This window comes from Gossypium hirsutum, chromosome A04, assembly GCF_007990345.1.
Source record: "Gossypium hirsutum isolate 1008001.06 chromosome A04, Gossypium_hirsutum_v2.1, whole genome shotgun sequence".
NCBI classification, from domain to species: Eukaryota; Viridiplantae; Streptophyta; class Magnoliopsida; order Malvales; family Malvaceae; genus Gossypium; species Gossypium hirsutum.
The window spans coordinates 38,711,679-38,729,991 of record NC_053427.1 but is presented as its reverse complement, the minus strand read 5'-3'; the positions used below and the strand labels follow the sequence as shown (position 1 = coordinate 38,729,991).

The window sequence follows — 18,313 nt, the reverse complement described above, 5'->3', positions numbered from 1 at the left end:
GAAGCAGTGAATCAATAGCTAATCATTGTTGACATATCTAATCATACATTTGCAAAATATGGTGATATGAGCTCGGGGCAGCTAGTCCCGTTATACTTCTCGAACTCCGGAGTTTTGAACTTGGGGGGAAGCACCAAGTCTGGAACCAAGCTCAAATCCTTAGCATCGATTCCACAGTGATAGTCAGCACTTTCTATCACTTTAAACTTTTCCTCTAACCACTTGTATCGATCCTCCAATTATTTCGGGAGCTCCACTCTTGCTCTTTCTACCTCTTTCATGTCATCCAGATCAAGGACAACGGGATTAGTTGGGTTATCCTTTGGATTAGAGTCTGAGCCTGCTTGATAGTTAATTGGCACCGAAGCGCCGGTCTGAAATTGAGCCTGATGGTAACAGATGACCTTCGTGTGTACACCTCGGGTTGTGTCTGAACATTTTTCATGGTAAAACCCGGGGGGTAGAGAGGATCCTTATTGTCGTCCCCAGTATTGACCATAGGTTCTTTCCTTTCTCTAGTCTGTGAATCAGCAATTGTGTTAGCTAGTTCATCATGTTCCTTTGAGATTCCAACATTTGGCCCCTCATATCCTATTGAATCTTTTCCAACTGTTCTTGCAACTGTGTTTGCATCTACTCTTGTATTTCCTTCTACATTTGTTCCAATCTTTTTGATCTTTTATCCATCGCTCTAGTTTTTCTTTGTGTACCTTAAGGATGCATACTTTGTAGATTTTTGTCGGTTTCCAAATTACTGAAATTAATTTTTTAATTAATTAGGGTCGTTTTATGATAATTCATGCATATGATGCGATGAGATGCAAATGTATGAATACAGAAAAAAGACGTCGACTCTGATTCAATTCCATTTAGAACAACTTTACTAGAAAAAAAATTCTTTACATAGAAATGGATTACATATACGGCCTAGCCCTAATGCTCAAAGTTTTAACTTTCCTAAGCAACCAAGCCAGTTCCCGGCCCCGGTCTGATTCTAATTCATATTTCACACTCAATACATCTGCTTGAACAGCTAAAGTCTGTAGATGATCGGCCACCTCTCGAATCTAGGCCACAGCTTCACCCATAGTGTAATCTCTGCTCCTAACTTGATCTGAGAACAGTGGAGTTGTTCTTTCCATTGCTCTTTATTTGCTTCAAGAAGTTCAACTTGAAGTTCGTATTTTTGTAACGCAATCTCAAGTTCTTCGACCTTCCTTTTCAACTCTTCAATCTTATCCCTCGTCTTCAGCTCCATTGTAGAGTTACGGCTACGATGCTAATGAAGTGATTTTTCTAGTTCAGCTATTCTGGCTTTTAACCCGATCTTCTCATTATGGGCTTTCGACAGACTCTTTTCTAATGCTTCCTTTTGACCTTAAGCATCTTGGTATTTTCTCTCCTATCGACCGGCTTTGGCATTCTCTTTTTGGATCTCATGTCGCCATTGTTCAGATGTTTTTCCTAACCCAGCGATTTTCATTGATAGGCGCAATTTCTTATAATCCGTTTTTAGACTATCCAAATCTTCTTCGGCCTTATTCTTTCCTTTTCTCCATTTCTCGATCTCCAATTTTTGAACATCAACATCAAGTTTCAAATGCATCTTTTCCTCTTCCAGTTGCTCTATCTTCTTTCCGAGTTTTGCATTCCTTCTCTCAAAGTCCTGCTTTATGATTTTTAACTCGGATGCGACCACTTGTAGATATTCTCCCATCGACCGCGTGCCCTCTTGATTTGGCTCAGGAATATTATCGTTGGTTCTCTTACTCCGCCACCCATTATACTCAAGGGTCATTATCGGACCTATTGCCAATCTCTTCATCCGGCGAGTTTGATTCCAAGCGTTGGACATCTCTCGTACTTTCTTCTTATAATTATCACCCTTATACGGAAACTCACACTAAGCTAGCCCATGGGTCGCTGGTATGAACTGTCTCGATCTGTACTGCCTTAATACGAGCAAAGGAGCATAACCTACGGCTCCCCAAATCCCAAGTAAGGGGACCTAGTCAAAATCCCTACATCGGTACAAGATCTCATCAGGAACCAATGGGCTCTCCACTCGACGTCCTTTTCTTAGAGATTTTGGAGGATCGCTATCCATTTTTCCTCCGATATGTCATCCTGTCTTGATGTAGCCGCTATTTCCTTTAATGGTGAGTAATTCTCGGAGAACACCTGATATGTCACCTTGTCTACCTTCTAGAAATGGCTATGGAACCAAACTAGCAACAGTTGTGCACATCCTATGAATCGACCCTCACCAACTCTTCGACACGCATTCAAAGATCTGAATGTTTGGATTAAAATTGCGGGAACCGACGTGACCCTCTTATTCAGTTGGTCAAACAGATTAGAAACTGCCTTGTCTACATGCCTCAGCGCCTTAGGGAAAACTATTAACCCGTAGATACTTAAAACAAAAACATCCACTCTCTTCTTCACGTCTGGGTGTGCCATAATCAAGTCTCGCAAACTTGTCTAGGGAATACATTTGCTTTCTCCTTTCTGTTCGATTCGAGCCGTAACTCATAGCTCACTCATTTCAATGATATTTATCAATTTCTTCACAAAGGTCAAAACATTAGTGGCTCTAGAATAGGCCTTGTCAACTTGAATCCTTGGGCATCGAAGTAGGGTGATTTATTCTTCCACTGTGGGCACCAAATCTACATTCCTGAAGGTGAAACAACTATAGGCTAGATTCTAGAATTGTGCCAAAGCACGAAACAGATGCTTATCTATCTTGATGTCGAATAAGTAAGGTAAATCACCGTAATTGTCATAAAATAGCTGTTTGACTTTATCACCTCATTAGGCCCACATTTCCTTCAATTCCCGAAGATTATTCTGTGTCACGCTGATATGAGTGAAACCCCATAAATCTAACGTATACCCTACTATCAAACTATCTCCCTTTTCCAATTACGTTTTCTCCGATCACATACGGACAGCCGCATTATCTTCCACTTTATCAAGAAATCTGTTCTGTATGACAAGCTCTCGATTTAGTAATCGAACTTGAACCGACACCCTTTTTATGATGAAATGCCATGCAATGACAAGCAAAACAATACAAGTCAGTATAATTCATATGAAATTAAAGCAAGCCAGAAATAACAAGCAGAACACCTATTCGGACGATCACTAATGGTTTGGTATGGCTCTACCTAGGGTGGGCTCTTATGAGTCACTACATGTGATTCGGTTCTAAAGACAGGGTACTTGAACCAGTAGATTCCTTGATCCTCACTCATTATAGGCTCATATAGATCGAGTTCAGTTCAAGGGAATACATTTCCCTATGGCTATACGAAGATGAAAATCTCACGAAGACATAGGTACGGAGGTATCCCAAGAGGCGATCCACTATCTTATACGGAGGTGAAAACCTCACGATGGACTAGTTTCTCACTCCCACTTAAAGGGTAAAACCGAACGGTCATACAATGCAATATGCAAAAATATTTAAAGACTCGAACCAACAAAACAGGTATTATGACCAAGATCACGGAGATAACAAATGAAATGCAATGAAAGGATCGTATTTTAAATCAAATTTTCAATTTTCAAAGAAAAGACATAAATTAATCAATTTCGGGAGTTGGTTACATACGAGGAAGGATTAACACCCTCATAATGCCCAAAATCGGTACCTAATTGATTAATTAATGTCTTAATGTCAAAAGTTGGAAACCCGAAAAGAATTTAAAAATACGATCCTCCTTTTTTTATTGATGTTAATTAAAAACTTGAGCGAATTAAAATGAGTATTGAAGGCCATCTCGTCTCGAGGTACCAAAATGTCACATCCCGTAAGTTAGGACACGAGATTTGAACCCCTCGAAAGTAAGCTAGCCTTTCAAATTGTTTTATTTTGAAATTTGTACTTTGATTTTTGAAAGGACATTCGATCGTATAGATTCGATGAGTAAATCATGACCCCGTAAGTTAGGGTACGGCCTTCTCGAGTCTCTAAACGCAGAACATCACCTTTATTTTATTTTAGAGAGAAAGTTCATATCTTTCGAAATTTGAAGGGATATTTGGCTATTTAGATTTAACGGGAAAATCAAAACCCCGTAAGTTAGGATATGATTTCTCTAATTTCCTAAATGCAAAATATGGCTGGTTTTCCAAAATTTTATATATATATATTCACAAGTTTGGGTAAAAATGTATAATATTTAAAAGTTTCACGATTGAAGTATTAGCAAAGGATAATAAAAAAAAAAACGACGCATGAAGATTGTATAATGTACACTCTTTTAATAATATGAACAAAAGATGAAATGAACAATAACGTTGATAATAATAACAAAGTATGCGTTTAAAAGGACAATACCAACTAAAAGAGATAAATACGCAAATAAAATAAATATATAAATAAATGTAAGAGAAAATAGTTTTTTTTAAAATGAAAATAAAGAACCATAATAAAAGCATGCATGAGGTCAAAAGTACGATTTGTAGTTAAATATATAAGTAAATAATAATATTAATAAATAAAATAATGATCGCGATAATAAGAATAATACGTACAAGTAAAGAACCTAAATAAGCTAAATTTCAAAAGTGTGAAAAAGGTAATAATTAGGTGGATAGATAATAATGAAATAATAATGGATAACAAAATACCAATAATATGAAGGCACAAATAAAATGAATAACAAATGAAGGAAAATAAATAACAAAATGGGAGACTAATAAGTGGATATAAGGATAAAACACAATGAGCGAATAGATAAAAAGAAAATAAATAAAGTAAAAACAGTGTACATATAAAAGAACAAAAGCTTGAAATAAAAGATTAAATTAGAATTAAAGTTAAATTTAGAGCCTAAATTATAAATAAAATAAATGAAATAATAAGAAAGGACGAGATTAAAACTCGAATGGAATTTGAGGGGGTCCAAATCGGAATAAAAATGAGGTAAAGGACCATATTGAAGGGCATGAATGACATAGAGGGTCCAAAAGGGAAAATATTCTTACTCCCCAAAACGCAGCACCTTACATGAGGGTAAAATACAATAAAAGCCAAATTCAAGGGGCAAAATCAAAAGAAAACGAATAAAAGGATCTAATTGAAGTGGGCCAAAGAAACAGGAGGACCGAACAAGCAAATATTCCTTCTACTAATAAAAACACACGGATCCTTCATCAGTCGGGTCGGGTCATGCGGATATGGCTTAAAACCGCATCATTTTGAGGCCACTGAAACAGGCCCTAAACGACGCCGTTCCACTCGTGTTAGAAAAGTCAAATTTTTTTTAAAACCGCATTTTGCCATTCTTTCTAACCAAAAAAGCTTTCAAATATTCTCTCTTTGCTTCTCCGACTATCGGACTTCTCCAGAGTTCTGCCTTACCGCTGTCGTGGCTAGTGGCCAGCGTTACGGGAAAACGGGCCTTTAGCCTCACCTCCGAGCGGCTTTGAAGGCCGAGCTATCAGAACCCGAATAGCCGAGAAGTGATGGCTCTCAATCCCATCCCTTTCACAAGTCTATCCTCGACGACGGAGAAGGACTCTCTGACATCGCAGCCATGGGCAACCAGGTGAGCTTCTACCTCTTTTTTATTTTCGTATTATACCAAAAACGATTAATGTAGAAAAACAGAAGAGAAAAGAAAAACCAAAATGAAAAAAAGATCACCTTTTGCGAATATTGCTACTATTTTTTTTATATTGATCTGTAAAAAATTACATGATGATTGCTTTGGCTTTTTATAGCGAATACAATAAAAAAATATTTTTTATTTTTTTTTGTTGTTGTTTTCTGCTACTCGTCCTTTTTTTGTTTTGCTTACAGGTACGGATGGCAACGTTAAAGTGTAGGACATATGGCGTACGGTGTACGGATGCCAACGTGGTGCTGGAGGCTGAGGGGCTGCCGGTGGTCGTGCGGCACAATAGCTAGGGTTTCTGTTTGGCTGATTGTTTAGGTTTTGGGCCCTTGGGGTGTAATAGCCCGATTTAGACCCTAATCGGAACGGTAGTTTCGGGACCAAGTATCCGAGTCAAAAAAATATTTAAAAATTATTTACTATGTTTATTATGTGTGAATTTATATGCGTAAAATTTTTGTGCTTTAATTTTATCGTTTGAGTATCCGATTAAATAAAAGGACTTAATCGCGTAAATTAAAAAAATTGGTAGTTTAATGTATAAAGGGCTGAATTGGTATTGGCTTTATAAATGGAAGCCTTTAAGTGGTAAATAGCCCATTGACATATTAAATGGACGGTAGTGGACATATATAATATGGTTTTGTTATAATTTTAGTATGGTTAAATAAGTAAATTAAATCATAAGTTAATAAAATATATATTATAACATAAAACATACAAAAAAACCATGTTCATATTATTTATTCATTATCGAGACTAAACAAAAGAAAGGAAAAAAGAAAAGAAGCTAGGGTTTGGCACTTACTCAAGCTCAATCAGGAGTAAAATGATAATTTTCTCATTTATGTGTTTTTGGATTAAATTAAATGAAAATATGTTTGAATGAACTTAATTTGAATATATTTAGATCAAGAACCAAAGAAATCGGATTTGGATCGGGGGAAGACGAAAGTTGTCGACTAGCTGCCCTGTTTCGTTTTGTATCGTCCGAGGTAAGTTTATAAGCAAATAGACCTATTTAATTATAATTATGTGCAAATTATACTTGCTGAAATGAAATATGTGATTTTAATTATGCATTGGCCAAATGTGAATAAGCTTGAATACTATGTTTCTGTATTCGTTTTGACCGAGTTACGATGTCTTAAAGCCTCGTATGAACCTTAGGAATAGCTAGGATACATATGTCATGACATAGGATTCCGATATATGTGTGCGAGTAAGACCATGAAATCGATATATGATTCCGATATATGTGTACGAGTAAGACCCTATCTGGGACAGTGGCATTGATATGTGACTACATGTAAGACCATGTCTGGGACGTTGGCATTGTATGATATGTGTGATTATCTGAATGTCCTATCCAATTCCGAATGGTTCACGGGCAAAGGTAAATTGAGTTCGAATATGTAAAATGAGCTATATGCCAGGTATGAATTAATTTGTTTCCTATTTGAGGTAAGGTAAATAAGTACCTTGGTTATTTGTTGTAAATCTTGTAAGATGCAAATAAAGAAAATATGTGTATGTGATATGTGTATTTGTCCTTGTGAATGAGTAACTTGAATACTAGGAACAATCCTTAAATATGTGCATATATGATGTGGTATATTCAGTTACATAATTAATACAAGTATACGAAATTATATTGTGACACATGGGCTTATGAAATTGTGAGTATGTAATGTTTATCTGGCTTGGTAGTTAAATGATAATATGTAAATTTGGCTTCATAAGCAATCGGCTAAGGTGACATTTATTAATGAATACATATTTATATATAATATAAACTTATTATGTTTGGATCTAAATGTATTAAGAAAATTATAATTTGGTTTTGTTAATTAAGTTGTTAATAATATTGGGACGAACATTTGCTTATGACTTACTAAGCTATAAAAAGTTTACTCTGTGTATATGTGTGTTTCTATTTTATAGATTTTTGGATTCGAGTTACGAGCTCAGGGATCGTTAACTAAACCTATCACAATATCAACTGACTTCGGTATTTTATAAGCTGAAATTTTGAAACTATGGCATGTATAGATTGGACTATGTTTTGGAATGTTGTATTTTGGCTTATGTATAAAGGCCATGCGAAAATTGCTTAATATCTATGCTTGAGTTCGATTTTGGTTTAGATATAGCTTAAGTTCATTTTGGTCATTATGCAATGTGTTTTGGATGAATTGAATTTGTGTTATGTGTTTATAAATCAAGTTTGGTTGATAATTTCAAATGTGGTATGAATGAAGTGACTATGATATATACCTACACGGTTTTGGTTTGAGCTCATATTGAAGATATGTTTAATAAATATGATACTGGTGAAGTTTGTTATATGTTTTGATCATAAGTTATTTTAATAATTGTTGGTTGAGTTAAGACAAATTACGTGATAGTTAGGTAAAAATCAAGATAATTGCATGAGGTAGATTCCGTGTCTACTAATGGACTACACTAATGTTATGTTTGATGCTTGATTTATTTGTTTTGGTAAATAGACATAGTGGAACTTGGATTTGCATAAGAAGATTAAATTAATTATAAAGGTTATACTTGTATTAGTATGCGATTAAAATATGTTAGTTGAGTTTCCTTTACACATCTTTATAGGTATATATGCCCTTAAATTCTGGTTAATATGTATATGTGCCTGGTTATATAGATTTGTTAGTTATTTGTAAATTTATGAATATATATATAAGTGGATTGCGAGGGCCGAACAGGTAAAGAATGAAATGAATTACTTCATATATAACTGAATATTTGCTTTGAAATTATGTTAATATGCAAAATAAATGAAGCTCATATGAGTCCACATTTTAATGACGCAAAGTGCTTACAAAGAGTAATAATTGAAATTTGTTTCAATTGATGTTTAACTTTGTATATGCGATGACTTATATAAAATAAGTCTGACATTCAATTAATGGAATTATTGATTTGTTATATGTTCTGTATGAGAATAATTTGTTTTGATATATGTTGGATCATGTTTAAATTTTGTTATGTGCTAAATGATATGAATTTAAAATTTTATATTAGATTAAATTATGAGTATTGGTATGATTGTATATTATTTAATGATAAAATCATGATTAATATTTTATTTAACATTTGTACATACTATGAATAGGACTTGTGTGGGAGTTCAGAGTTGTGTTTTTGTGTTCGGTAATATTTTCGGACCCTAATCTAGCGACGGATACGGGTTAGGGGTGTTACATGGGGCCTGTTTCTATTGTTAGGTCATCGGACTGGATTTTAGGTTTAGTTGGGCCAAAGTAGTTGGGTCTGTAGCATCTTGGGTCTGTTTTGGGTTCTAAGTATTTGGGTTTTGGACTACCGTAATGGTTTTGGGTTTGGGTCTTGTATTTTGGTTTAAATTGGCTGTAAATGGACATTGTATTTTGGGCTTAATTGTTTATTAGTTTGGTTCTTGTTTTATTGTATGGGCTCGGGTAAATTTGACCTGTACACTATATATATATAATATTTTATATCAATATGATAGAGATATCAATTTAGTTTGAAATTTTACATAAATGACAAACATAATTATATTAATAAATTCAATGATTGGATTGTTAATAGATTAATCATACAAAAATATACAAATTGATGTAAATTTTAAAAAAATAATATTAAAATTAAATATATTTTTATTCAAATGATAAAATTAGAAAAGTAAAGACTAAATATTTTGGATTTGAATTTTATAATTTTTGTAAATAATTTTTAAGTTTATTAAAATATAAAAAGATATAAATATTATCATACTTTGTAAAATTAATAAGTTTTACACTTGAATTGAAATTTAGTTATTGAATGATAAGACATTATAATAATCTACATAGGTAATAGTTTTATATTGTTGTCTTTAGACATGCTTCTACATTCCAATTTTGAATTATTATTAATTTTATGAAGACTCAGTTTTATCATTCTCATCGTCAATTAGCGCCAAAGGAAAAAGAAAGAAAAGAAAAATCTTCCAAGAAATAAAATAATATGAAATTTTGTTTTATAAAAAATGGAGGGTCAAAAGAGGTGGACAACCGAAGCCAAAGTAAAAGAACCAACTAGTGTTGCTGTCGCAGCCAAATTAGCCTTCACCATTTCAATTTCTCGGCCATTGACGGCGTTTTCCTTTTCTGGGTACAAGTAAAATAGCACGAGGTTGTTGATCCAGAACATATATATTGTTTTATATTTCTTGTTGAAAACATACCATTTTTCCCTTATTTAAATAATAAATTAAATCAATTAATAATTAAATTAAACTAGAATTAATCGAAAATTTAAATTATTTTATTGTTAATTAAACTAAAATTTTTACAAAAATAAACTAATCAAACTAGTGGCGAAGCCAGAAAACTTTTTTAGCGGGCCGGATGAAATTTTAATTTTTTATAATTTATATCTTTATAATTTGTAAAGGGTTAAATAGAATTTTTATAATTTTAAGGGGGTCAAAGTGCAGTTTTACCTTTATTAATTTAAAAGTTTTAAAAAATTTAAAGGCCAAAATAATAATTTTACATTTTAAGGGGGCCGTGGCCCATGCCAGCCCCCTGGCTTCGCCCTTGAATCAAACTAATCTTAAAATTTAAAAATTTCTAATTTTTTTTGGTGAATTATAAGAACAAAGCAAAGCTCGACAACAAATATAATTAGTATGACTCAAATTGAAGTCATACAAATAGTGAACACTCTGACCGTCAAACCATCACATGGATTATTTTTAATATTTTTAATTACAACTTCTATTTTATATTAAAATTTTAGATATATTCTTAATATTTTTATTTTCCTTTGGCCCACACTCACTATCATGTACCATATTACTATTTGCTTTTATATATATAATAAAATTATTTTAATCAATCTTTTACCAAATTAATTTGATTAGTTAACTCGGGTTTAACTAAACTATGCCTTTCTTATAATAAACTTAATTGAGTAGTGTTATTTTATAATTTTAATTTTGTATATTTAATATTTATTTATTTTTGTATTTAACTCATATTATAAATTAAGGTACATCAACAAAACTTGAGCCTTGGTCGTTAAGGTGCCAATGATAAGGGGCTTAACCACTGTTTCCTTATCTTGTTAACTATCATTTCTTTACTTTATAAAAAATAATAATCTTTATACTTTAATATGTTAGAATTTGGTCCTTATTCAGAGAGATAAGTTAGTTTAATTTTGTAACTCTATTAAATTTATTAAATTATTGATTTAAAAATCAACAATTCAATATTTAAAAAAAATTAATAGTTCAACAATTTATACGTAATAAATTAGCAAAAACTAACCATTAATTTATATACAATAAAATTAATAAAAATAAACAATTCAAGTTTATGTGTTTAAACTGAACTAAGTTTTCAATTTAATGAAGTAGGAGAACCAAATACTAACAAATCAAATTAGAAGAATTAATTTCTGAATTCTAATAAACTAGAAGGATGAGATTTAGAATTAGACAAATTTTAAAATGGGTTAGTATTAGCACCATTTGCTATGTATTGAAGCATATGCTAGAATTATAGTCATAAAAGCTTTTAGCTAATCTGGACCAGGCAAATTTTCACTTATAGCTTTAGCTGTAGTAGTTAAAGTTGTCATCCTTGAGCCTTTCAATTGCTTGGAAAAGTCAGCCTTTTTGTTGTTTTGACTTTCTCGCGGTTTGAATATCCGCCACCACGGCCCACGTATTAATATATAGAGATATAGATTCTCAATTTGTCATCGTCTAAATCCTCTTCAAAATTCAAACCAATTCACAACTTAATCTTTGTTAAACAAACTTAAGATACCTTTTCACTTTCTCATCTGTGTGGGTTGCTTTGAAAATGGAAGAAATTGATATTCCTCCATTTTTTATCTGCCCAATTTCTCTGGAGATTATGAAGGATCCTGTTACAGTTCCAACAGGGATCACATACGACAGGGAAAGCATTGTGAACTGGTTGTTTTCAGGGAACAGCACTGCATGTCCCGTTACGAAGCATGTTATTACAGATTGTGAACTTACCCCGAATCATACTCTGATTAGATTGATTCAATCATGGTGCATGTTAAATGCTTGCCATGGAATTGAAAGAATCCCAACGCCAAAGCCACCCATCAGCAAAGCTCAGATCACCGAACTCCTCAATGGTGCCGCCAAGTCACACTTGCACCAGATAAAGTGTCTCAGGCGGCTACAATCAATCGCTTCCGAGAATGCTACAAACAAGAGGTGCATGGAATCTTCGGGCGCGGTCGAGTTCTTGGCTTCAATTGTGAGAAATTACGACCCTACAGCTGTTGACGGATTGTTATATAATGAATTCGAGCCAATAAGACCAACTGATGAGGCTCTAAACATTCTGTACAATCTCCAACTCTCAGAAGCTGCTCTCAAGAATCTTATGAGCAAAAATGGTGATATCGTAGTGTCCTTAACGAGAGTAATGCACCGTGGAACCTGCAAGTCTCGTGCTTAAGCAGTATTGTTGTTGAAATCAATGCTGGAGATAGCTGATCCAATGCAACTCATCAGCTTGAGACACGAATTTTTCGTCTAATTGGTTCGAGTTTTACGTGATAGAATTTCTCAGCAGGCCTCAAAAGCTACACTACAGTTGCTGGTAAGTGTATCTGAATGGGGAAGAAACAAGGTCAAGGTAGCTGAAGCGCGGGCGCGGTACCTGTCTTGATTGAATTGCTTCTTGATTCATCACAGAAAAGGGCTTGTGAAACAATATTAACAGTGCTCGATGAAGTTTGCCGTTGCGCCGAAGGCCGATCCGAGCTGCTAAATCATGGAGCAGGGCTTGCTGTTATTTCAAAGAAGATTCTTAGGGTTTCTCATGTTGTAAACCAAAGGGCAGTGAGAATTCTATTGTCTATTTCCAAGTTCTGTGTCACTTCTAATGTGCTTCAAGAGATGCTGCAATTAGGGATTGTGGCTAAATTGTGCTTGGTGCTTCAAGTGGAATGTGGACACAAGACTAAAGGGAAAGCCAAGGAGGTGCTCAAATTGCATGCTAGAGTATGGATGGATTCTCCTTGCATACCTAGCAATCTGCGCTCTTCATATCCAGCTTCATCATAATGAGAAAAGCTAAACAGATTCGAGAGTTTCATACTTGGAACTTAGAGTTTAACTTATGTGATTTGTGTAGGTATCCTTGAATGGTAATGCTAGTATGTCTTTAAATCTCACCCTTTGCAACCCTTTTTCTATCTTTAGGCCGAGACATTTGTACCAAAAGAAAGAGTTTTAAACATTCTTTCCCCCTCTGTCAATTACCAAAATATTGTGTACATGATTGTTTATTTTTATTTTTTAAAAAATAAAGTTTTCATAATATTTGTTTTAAGACCTCAAGAAAAAGGTTTGATATATTAAATAAATGATTAAAATATCTCTATTGAGATCGGATTGGCTCTCTCAAGAGAAATATAGAAAGTGAGTTTTGTCCTCAAACCTGGTGAAGAATTATGTATGGTTCATGAAAGTACTTACAAAACTCTAAAAAAGTGTCAATATTAAATGTGTAAATAACAAAAGAGATACTTAGGTGCCTACGACTCGAACCACCAAGACTTAGAAAACAACATCTTTACAAATATAGTAACACCTTAACCACATTTTGAATATTAGCATTAAAAATAAAAATTAGCCACACATTATGACATTTTGAAATTTTAACCACTTTAATTGAATTTTTATTTGTGAAAACCCGCATTTTTCTCCTAAAACCAGCAGACGAGCAATCTTGGGAGAAAGAAAAGGTTCCATTTCCTTCTTTTTGCCATTTTCTACTCATTTCTTATTGGAACCCACCCATTCTTTTGAAAAGTCAAAAAAAAAGGTGGGCACCGAAAGTAGAAAGTAAGATTGGTTGGCAAGTTGGGTTAAAAGTTGGCATGGGATAATTGCAATTTTGGTCCCTAATTGTATAGGGACATTGCAAGTTGATCCTTGAACCTCAACTATAAATAGGCCTAACCATTTCTTACTTTCTTCATCCCATAATTGCCATTCTCTACTTAAGGCATTATTCTCTCTCCCTATTTGCAAATTTCACTTGTAATTTTTGGAGTGAAATATATTTGGTAGTGCCCGAGGACGTAGGCAAAATTTGCTAAACCTCGTTAAAATTCTGTTGTTCTTTATTATTTATTTTGCATATTTTGTGAATGTGATTGTAGTGATTTATTGTGCTATTAAATTACGATAGAGGGATATTCTGGCTAGGAAAGACTTGGTATTTAAGTGATCTTCGTGATCTACCTCTCTTTCCTGGGAATTGAACTTAGTGAGATTTTTCAGTACAATATTTTTACTCTTTCACACGCTTCCGCGCAACAATTGGTATCAGAGCCAGATTCGTACTTGGGGAATACGACCGTTTACGGTACTATTCACGTATACGGCACTATTCACGTATACAGCACTATTCACGTATATGGTACTATTCACGTATACAGTAGTTGGGATTGAGGAGAAAAATGGCAGTAGCATCGTCATCAGCAAGGACTACTGTGACAAATGCAAAATTTGAAGTAGAGAAATTTGACGGTACCAATAATTTTGGTATGTGGCAATGTGAGATCCTAGATGTCTTATGTCAGCAAGAGCTAGATATAGCCCTTGAAGAAAAACCTGACAAGATGGATGACAAGAAGTGGGCCAAGATCAATAGACAGGCGTGTGGTACAATCCGCCTATGTTTGGCCAAAGAGCAGAAGTACTCTGTCATGAGGGAGACATCAGCGAAGAAGTTATGGGATACTGATACGAGTCACAAAAGCCCAAATTCTTGAAGGCGAGGCCCAATAAGTAAAATCCCAGCCCAATCAAGAAATCCATCCATACTTAGTTGAAAATCAGGCCAAATTGTCAAAGTGGCCCAAGTTGTAAAGTTTTATTTTTATTTTTATTTATTTATTTATTTATTTATTTACTTAGTTTAAATTTTTATGTCAATATTCAGTCCAAGAGTCCCAGATAAAATGACCTTTGACCAAATTTCCCTATTAAAATAATTAGGAGTTTTTTTTATTTTAGTTTTCTAATTAGATTAGGACTAGTTATAAGGCCTATTTAAAGGCATGGCTGTCCACCTTGTTAAACACTTATCATTATTATTAAAATTTCAGATTTGTTGAGAGCAGAATTTTCTTTGAGTTTTCTCCAAGATTTCTCTCTTGAGTTTTCTTTAGAAGTTGTTTTAACAATCTTGTGATTGTGGGAGCCATCTTCAACCTTCTTCTTGCCATTGATATTCTTTGGAGGGGAGATTAGAGCCGTTTGAAGGGAGTTGTGAGATCTTTCGAGATTTCAAGGCTTCTTAGGACTTATCTTTTAATTTCTTACTGTCAATTCTTTCTTTATTTCTACTTGTGCTGAATCATTATCTAATCTATTTTCTGTTCTTATTGTGTTTTCAGCCTTTTTCTATCTTAAGGAATCAGCCCAAAAATCCCCAATTTCTAGGGTTTTTCCATACTCTTTTTGGGTGAAATTAGATTGTCGAAATTTGGGGAAAACTATCTTGGTGTTCAATTGGGCAGAATCACAATCTCCTTGAGGGTTTCAAGAACCCTAACACTTATTTCTATTCTTAATTTGATTCTTTGCTGATTTGGGGATTTTATTTCAGATCTGAAAATTCAAAAATCTAATCTTTTAATTTTCTGTTTCGTTTCAGATCTAATTGTTTAGGGTTTTCGTAGGAGTTTCTCGTGACTTGGCAACTCGATCTTGGTCCGCGCGTAACCCCGTATCATTTGGTATCAGATTTTGGGCGTTTTGGGTGTTCTTGGTTGATTTCTAAACTGATCTCAATATTTTAAAGTAAAAACAGCAGTTTTACCCAGAAAAATCTTTCAAAAAAATTTTATTTGAGTGGGTAAACGTTGTCAAATTGATCTGAAATTTTACATACATATTTGTGGAACTGTGATTGAATATAAAAAATTTATTCCTGCAAAAAAATCAATCAAAAAAGTCAAAAAATCGAAAAAAAGACGAAATCCAATAAAAATTTTAAAAAATTCAGCGGGTTGAGTTTGGTGCCCAAACTTTCCAGATCAAAAATTAAATATTTAAGGACATTCGAGATTTAATTTTGTGATTTTTTGAGATCGGGAACACCTCGAACGAAGTTGTCAAGTTACTCCACAGTTTTTCGGGTTTTCTGTTTTCAGCAATTTTTATTGATTCTTAGCTGTAGGTTTTCATTTGTTTACTTTTTATTATCCTTTTAAAATATCTAACACCTTCTTGTTTCTTGTGTTAGTAGGATTTAAACGTGTGCACAATCCTTCCTCGGTGCAACACGAATCACTTGGTGTCTCGTCAGTTTTTGGCATCCTAGTGCAAATTAGGATTCTTTGGTAGTTTGGTTCACACTCTCTAATTGGTTGATATAAACTCTGATAAAGAACTCACAAGATTGAATTCGACCTTATTGAGAATTTGATTTTTCTTTTTGAGTGATTAATGGTGAGGTTTGCTAACCTTTATTTTTGAGTGTTGAGTGTTTATTTTTTACAGGTTTTGAAGATGTCTAAAGGTGATAATAATGATGCACTTATGAAAGTCCAACAACAGTTAGACAGACATACTGCTGCAATCACACAAATAAATGCTACACTTCAAGCATTGAATACTACTTTGAATGAGGTACGAGTGAATCAAAAACATCAATATCGAGATCCAATTAAGGAAGATAGGGATAACCAGCCCCATAGGTGCAACCCTCAACGTGTCCCTAGAATGGATGATGATTGTCATGATCATGGACAATCATCTTTGGCAAAACCAAAGAGCGAGCAGCAACGAGAACATCTCTTTCATACTCGCTGCCACGTACAAGGTAAGCTTTGTAGAGTTATTATTGATGGTGAAAGTTGCTCGAACATAGCCAGCACGACGATGGTGGAAAAGCTTTGCTTAACCACTACCAAGCATCCACAACCTTATCAACTACAAGGGCTTAGCAACGAAGGCCAATTTAGGGTCACTCAACAAGTGCGCATCGCCTTTTCTATCGGTAAGTATCAAGACGAAGTTGTGTGCGACGTAATGCCTATTCAAGCCTGCCATTTGTTGCTAGGAGAACCGTGGCAACTGGATCGAAAAGTCACTCACGATGGTCGTACCAATAGGTATTCTTTCAAGCATCAAGGAAAGAAACTCACCTTAGTGCCGCTCACTCTGGAACAAGTCCATGAGGACCAAATCAAACTGAAAAATTCTGTTAAAACAAGTGAGGAAAAAGAAAAAGAGAATGAAAAAGAGCAAAAAGAGATTGAGAGTGAAAAAGAAATTGAAGAAAGAAGAGAAAATGAATTAGAAAAGAAACAAAAGAAAAAGACGTGGAAAGGGTAGTGAGGAATGTTTCCACTAACCAAGATATGAATTTTTCTTGTGTTGCTACTTTTCAGGTTCCCGAAAGATCGAAAGATAACTTTCAACTTCAATACCTCTCAAATGAAAGACGCTTTCATACGATCAACTTAAGCAAAGATGAAATCACACTACATGATCCCGAAGGTAAGCGAGGTAAGGAAATTTTAGAAACCGAGTCCAGTGCAGATTTGAAAATTATTGATAAAACTTTTGGTGACTTAGTTCTTAAAAGATCCCCTCATTTTGATCCGATTAATTGTTACTCTTCGATTGTGGTTGATAAAGTCATTACGAAAAGAAGCGTGATTTGTTATTCTCTTGATTTACCTTGTGTAAAATCCTTGAATTTGTCCAAATCTGTTTTGGAGAATAAGGTAACGAAATTTTCCAAATTTGTTATCAATTTATATTCGTGCCTTAAACAGTTTATGTGATTGTACATGAAGTTTGAGTTCCATTTGAAAAACGTTAACTCAACAACGAAGATTCGACTACACTATGTCCCCGATGAGCGAAGGTTTGTTTTAAATGAAAAAGGTAAAATCGACCCTTATTCTTCTGCTTATCGAGGTAAGATGCTTGAAACCTTTGAAACACTTTTGTACTCCTCGGATAGTGATAAAGATCGTGTTGATGAACACTTAGATCGAAACGTGCTTGACTGTCCTATTTTATTTATTGATGATCTATCTGTTTTGATGGTTGATAAAAAGATTCTTGTTTTTGATAATGCATGTGTGAGTGAATCTATAGACCGTCGATTAATGCATGGTATGATTATGCAACTCTGTGAACCATGTGAATCTTTTCAAATACCTACTTGTGACGATTATGTTTACCATTTGATTTATTACTCGCAATTTATTCATGGTTTGTGGGAACAATGTGAGACGACTGAATGCCTTAAAACATGTCCATCTTTGTTTCAAATATTTGACGAGGCAGTGGTGAGTAAATTAGATTGTTTGCATGGTAATCTGAATCTGTCCATTCACATGCGTTATACCTGTTCTATTATGCTTATGATTGGACTACAAGCTTATTTCGTTGCTATTTACTATCTCATGGCTATTCTTCTCAGTGGACTTAATTGCCATTAGTCTCGTTCGATAGAGGAAAGTCGAGTTCATTTGATTTTTCAGATTCGAGGACGAATCTTTTTGAAGAAGGGGGGAATGATACGAGTCACAAAAGCCCAAATTCTTGAAGGCAAGGCCCAATAAGCAAAATCCCAGCCCAATCAAGAAATCCATCC

General features: G+C 34.2%; 1 pseudogene; it reads left to right on the top strand.

Annotated features, from left to right (window-relative positions):
- The first annotated feature begins 11,500 nt into the window (after window positions 1-11,500).
- On the top strand, window positions 11,501-12,747 carry LOC107947833 (E3 ubiquitin-protein ligase PUB23-like; annotated as a pseudogene).
- The last annotated feature ends 5,566 nt before the right edge of the window (window positions 12,748-18,313 follow it).